Source organism: Helianthus annuus, chromosome 7 (genome assembly GCF_002127325.2).
Source record: "Helianthus annuus cultivar XRQ/B chromosome 7, HanXRQr2.0-SUNRISE, whole genome shotgun sequence".
In the NCBI taxonomy this organism is placed as follows: domain Eukaryota; kingdom Viridiplantae; phylum Streptophyta; class Magnoliopsida; order Asterales; family Asteraceae; genus Helianthus; species Helianthus annuus.
Window position 1 is genome coordinate 80,104,470 of NC_035439.2, and position 6,056 is coordinate 80,110,525.

At 27.7% G+C, this 6,056-nt stretch overlaps 1 long non-coding RNA gene across 1 annotated transcript; it reads left to right on the forward strand.

Moving 5' to 3' along the window:
- The first annotated feature begins 2,201 nt into the window (after window positions 1-2,201).
- On the forward strand, window positions 2,202-2,581 carry LOC110866231. The gene is made up of 2 exons (XR_002551245.2): window positions 2,202-2,264; window positions 2,347-2,581. It is a non-coding gene; the product is annotated as an uncharacterized LOC110866231 (long non-coding RNA).
- The last annotated feature ends 3,475 nt before the right edge of the window (window positions 2,582-6,056 follow it).

Here is a 6,056-nt window from a genome sequence, read left to right on the forward strand (position 1 = left end):
AATCTAATTGTGCACATATAATTAATTTTCCATTAGAATTTTTTCCTTCGCAAGAAAAGTGAAATCTAGAAGTATCTATCTATCAATTATATTGGTTAACGAGTCATAGTTTAAGTTATTAAAATTCAATTTGTCTTTTTTGTTATCATTGTTTTTCAATCATAAGCCGATATGTAAAATATTGACCAAAGAGCACTTAACCACTAGATGTTTAGTGTTCGAGTCCCGCTCTGAAATGAAATGTAGAATTAGGAGATTATCTATATATATTCTAAAGTTTAGTTATATGTTCTATTTTAAAACCAAAATTTATAGTTGTTTTAAATGCATCATCCTATAAAAATCCTATTAATTGCATTTAATTTATATTAAATAAATAAGAGATAAGATAAAAAATAAAATAAAATAATTATATATCAATAATCATTAAAATTAATATCATCAATAACACATTATACTAAATAATATATTATAGATAAAGGTAGATTAGTTTAAAGTTAACTTTGATCTTAATTTGTTTTAATAATTGGTTTAAAGATAATTATTCCAAACTTATGATTATTCTATAAAATGATCTTTGACAAGGTAACCATAAATTTAAATTTCGAAGTAATTAATATATTAAAAGTAGCTCAAATATAATTCGTAATAAAAACACAACAATATATTTTCAAAGAAAACATATAATAAAAAAAATAGGTAAAGGGATCCAAATGATATCAAATATTAAGGACTTATCCATGATATTAGTATCAGAATTTAATAGATTAAGATAAAATTTAAACCGAAAGATCATAAGTATCATAAAAATATCATTAAATTAAAGTTAAAAAGTAAAGAAAAGAATTATTATTATAATATTAAAATAATAAAAATATATAAAAAACTATATATATTATTAAAATATTAAAATTACTATTTGTACCGATACCAAACAAGACCGTACCGGTATTTTCGATACCAGTACCAGTTGACACCAAGCTTATCCCACCCCGTGATACTAAAAAATCATTAAATTAAAGTTAAACAGTAAAAAAAAAGGAATTATTATTATAATATTAAAATAATAAAAGTATTAAAATAACTATATATATATATATGTATATTCTAATATATTATTAACAAGATTTTGGCTAAATTAATTAGATTATTATAAATAATAATAATAATTTACAAATAAAACAACACAATTTGCAACAAAGCAATGCATGAAACACCATATTAACATATAGTACAGTACATTAATGCTAGAACCTAATCTATACTATATTATAAAGCATTTCATAAGGATACCAACCAAATTTAAGTAATTACAATCTTTTATACTTATGGTACAACAACTTAATGATGTTAGTAAGGGGTGAAATGGTCTTTCTACATTAATATTAAAAAATAAAAAAATAATTATCTATATCTATATCTATCTATCTATACTATATTATAAAGCATTTCATAAGGATACCAACCAAATTTAAGTAATTACAATCTTTTATACTTATGGTACAACAACTTAATGATGTTAGTAAGGGGTGAAATGGCCTTTCTACATTAATATTAAAAAATAAAAAAATAATTAAATGAGAATATAATCACAATTAATTATAATAATACAATAATAAGTTCGGTCTTAAATGCAATTAATAAATGAAACCTACTGGGATAAACCGCAAAAGCACTCCAAAGGTCCAATTTCAATCAATATGTAATAAATTTGACCGATTAAGGAATCTCCTATCATTGCTATAAATTCACCATTTCACTCAACATCAACTCCTTTGTCTACTATTGTGCGAGTTAGAGTCGAAAAGAAAGAGATAAGAAAGAGATAAGTTGATATGAAATTTATTTATCTTGGTGGAAAGGTGTGTTCTTTTATACCCATTTCAACATTTATTCGAAAAAACTTTGGTTTGTTTCTTAAAATATTCAAATGGGATAACAGTTTTCTTTTACATAATCTATGAGTTTATATTGATGTTTTATTATGTTTTTGGTGATTTAGTGTTTTTTTTTTTCAAATTATGATTTTATATTACATATAAAGTATACACACAGGTTATTGGATACAAAAAGACAGACACTTCATACTTCATCAAGGTACCCTTGCATGACTATAGTATCTGGAACCATTTACCAATGTATTGTTTAATTGTTCATAAATTTATAGTCTTTTTCCTTTTTGCAGCTTCATGTATATGGAGGTGTAAAAGGGTGGGTACGAGAAAAGTTATTCATTTGGAGATAGACATTTATTTGGCCTATTGGTATTTCCTTTTTTAATTTCTACTTTACTATTTTTTTTAAACATATGATGCTTTTGTGTGATTTAATTGATACTATATATAGGCAATATAGATGCAGAGGAAATATTTGAGGAGGTATTGTTTGACAGGATTGGGCAGCAAACTTTAAGGGCTCGGATGTTTTCAACCCGCGCAAAAGATTTAAATTGATTGCGTTTATCTATACTATCGTATAAAGCATTTCACAAGGGTTCCAACCAAATTTAAATAATTGCAACATATTATGCTTATAGTACAACAACTCAATGAAGTTAGTAAAGGGAATTAGTCTTTCTACATGAGTATAAATTGATAAATACAATTAAATTGATAACTTTATAAATTAAGTATTGTTAAATACTTGATAAAGAATTAAATCATTTGACTTAGTTGAACATCATCACCTTCCTCATATTTACATTGCTTTTCCATTTCAAGTTCTCCGTAACCGATTACTTGATTGAATTTTATAATTAAGTCATTATTATTTGGTTTAGTAATTGCTAAACATCATACAAATAAGGTTACAACCTTTTTTGCAATTTTATCAGATAGTTGATGAACATCATATGAAATAAAAATAATAATAATAATAATAATAATAATAATAATAATAATTAAATATAAAAAAACTTAATCAACGTTATTATGAATTTAATTATAACTATAAATGGTTTTAAAACTTAAAAGATGCTAACCAATTAGAAACGAAAATTACTAAAAGGTAATTTCATGGGGTATTATTATCTATAATACCTAATAATTGCAACAATAATGATTAAATAATGAACTTAATTACAGATGGTTTAAAACTCAAAAGAATGCTCTTTGCATCTTACCTCAAGTCTCATGGAATAAGGTTCAAATGATAACCATTGCATAATTAGGAACCACTTTTTAGCCCTTGGATCGTATTTTGATGGTTGAGACCTTTAAGTGCAATATATATATATCTAAGATGAAGATAATGTATGGTAATGAAGATTTGGAGCAGCAAGAGGTAAAAACAGCCCGAATTTTTCCTTTTATAAATTCGATTCGATTCGTGAGTGTTAGTGTGTGTGTTTATATTGATTAGGGTTTCATCAAATGCAATGTGAGGGTTTCCAATCGGTGTTTATACAAATAATATAGAACCCAATTTTATGTATGTGTATGTAGTGTGTAGTATGGGGTCTTGCTTACCTCATTCAAGGAATAACAATGAAAGACAGGGGTCATTGATTTCGAAAAACTCTGCCCCTTTGTTCGCTTTCTTCCTGATTTTAAGTTACGGTGAGTCAATTTCCTTTTTTCTTATTCTAATCGATTAAGAACTATACGTGATTAACCAACGAATTGTGGTAGATTTTATGTTTCTATTGCAGTATTTGGATTGAATTGACTGTTGCAATTTAATAATCGTCAGTTATAGTTCGTTTTTTGAATATAGAGAAACACTGACTTATTTAAGGTGCTTGATTTGGGTGAATAGTAGCAATATAAACTGCTATTGTAATTTGGTGTGATATTCGATTCAATATCAGCAACCTAATCAAATTGTTCCCTAAACATAGAGTAAATGTGTTCACCAGCAAGGTAATAATATGTACTAATTTTCAATTATAAGAGACTTCTAATAAGGAAATATAGCTATTAGGTTATGTCAAGGTAAGCATAGTTTATAAAGAATATGTTGCAGAATAAAGTTAATACAACATTTTAGTAATAAATAATAAACTGCTTTCTTATCTATAAAAGGGAACAAAACCTGCAATTTGACTTTTAGATGTCAAAACTGAATTTATATGTATATGTGTATGTAGTATAATATATATATCTAACATCTATTTTACACCATCTAAAACAATGAAAAATAAAAAATAAAAATAAAAAAATTTGAAAACTGTGACGTCTTTTGAAGAGGGTTGAGAAACCACACGTCCATAGAATTGAAGTTTTGTGAGACCACATGTGGTGGGGCGCAAACCTCTCTCAAAGCGTCTTAAAAACGCGGGGGAACATTGTACCCTCGGGCGTTTTGGGCCTTTTTTTTGACTGGTAGTGCTACCACAAAGCGCCGAACGAGGAGTGGACTTTGGTCAAAATAACCATGGTCAAACGGCTAACTTTAAAAAAAAACGGTTTTTGTTTTAAAAATCTATACTATATTCGCACTTTCGTACCGTGTCACGCACTATCTATATCAGTCGTCGTTCCAGGAAAAAACAATAACTATTATGCATGTCGTGCATCGCACGGGTGTTTCCCCTAGTTACACTAAAAGCTTACTCTTGAAAGGACGTGAACCCACATCAATTTTGTAGGGGATAATTAAACACCTTACCATAAGATCCATAATAGGAGTAAAGTAGATGAATTCTAAATACATATATATCTATCCTATCTAATAAATGAAGAACTTGGGTTGTCATGTGACACCCTTATAGATTCATGTTTTTGGAGGGAAACAATTCTACAATATTCACATTTATTCTTTACGTAATTTTAGGAATCAATAATTTAATTCTATTACTTTTTAATTATGTAAACCAAATAATACATACAAAATTCGAAAATCATGTTTCATTTTTGACTTTGCGTGTGGCTATTTGCATATCCATTTTTACTGTTTATACCTCCATTTCCAAAAATATCATATTTATAATTTTTTTAAATTCCATCCTTGTATTTTCTTATGTTCTTCTTTAATCCCTTTAAATTTTATTTTAGATATTCAACTATTATTTATTTATAAACATTCTGTAACTAATTATTCATTTAAATATTAAATAACTTTATGAACGTTCTGTAAATAATTATTCATCATATTATTTATTCTTTAATACTATTATAGCATCTGCAGATGTAGTATGATACACAAAACCTTCATATATAATATTGTCACATAATGATAACACTTTTAAATCACTACTTTGCATGACAATCACGTTTAGTATATTGTTCCTAAAAATTTAGTTGAGTTCCACGTATAACAATTAATAAACATCATCTTTATTTAAACGAGATCTTATATCAAATAGGTTAACCAAAATTTTAAGGTGGCAATTAGGAATTTTGCCAGAGAAGCAGTGCCTTTGATACTATTACGTCAAAAAAAAAGATTAAGACTATGATGAGTTCGTAACGTTTAAAACAAATGAGTAACACATTAAAAAAACAAATGAAGGTTAACCAAAACAAATTAAAGTTAAGATTTAACTAAAACAAATAAAGTTTAACCGAAACAAATTACAACTGAAGTTTAACCAACATATTGTACAGTTCGGTCTGGATTAGGATTTTTTAGCTCCTTATACCGGTTTATACGAGAACTGTACATAACTTCCCAATCTGCTGCAACGTCACTTCGGTTGCTACTCCAAAGACTGTTCGGTAGAGGCATCAGATAGTCTCCTTCTAATCTAACATGGATGAAATGGTTTCCACGAACATGAACAAGCGACACCACTTGATGTGGGCTACAAATTTGGTTTGGAGCAGTCAATAGCGGGAAGAAAGTTTGATTGCCGGCGATGCTTAAAAGATGAACAATCACACCAAATCTTTGAGCAATGAGGAGTCTAGTGTGGGGCATATCCATCCAATAATCACGTCTTGCAAATCCCTTTCCTTGAAAATCTATGTTGCGATGTAGACGGTTATACTCTCCTGTGACAACTATGTCAAAAATTTGCCTCCAAATTTTTGAGTTAATGTCCATCTCTTATACAAGTTCAGTTCGAATAAAACTCCACAAGTTTTCATCCATCTCCAACCCCACAGCGACAAATC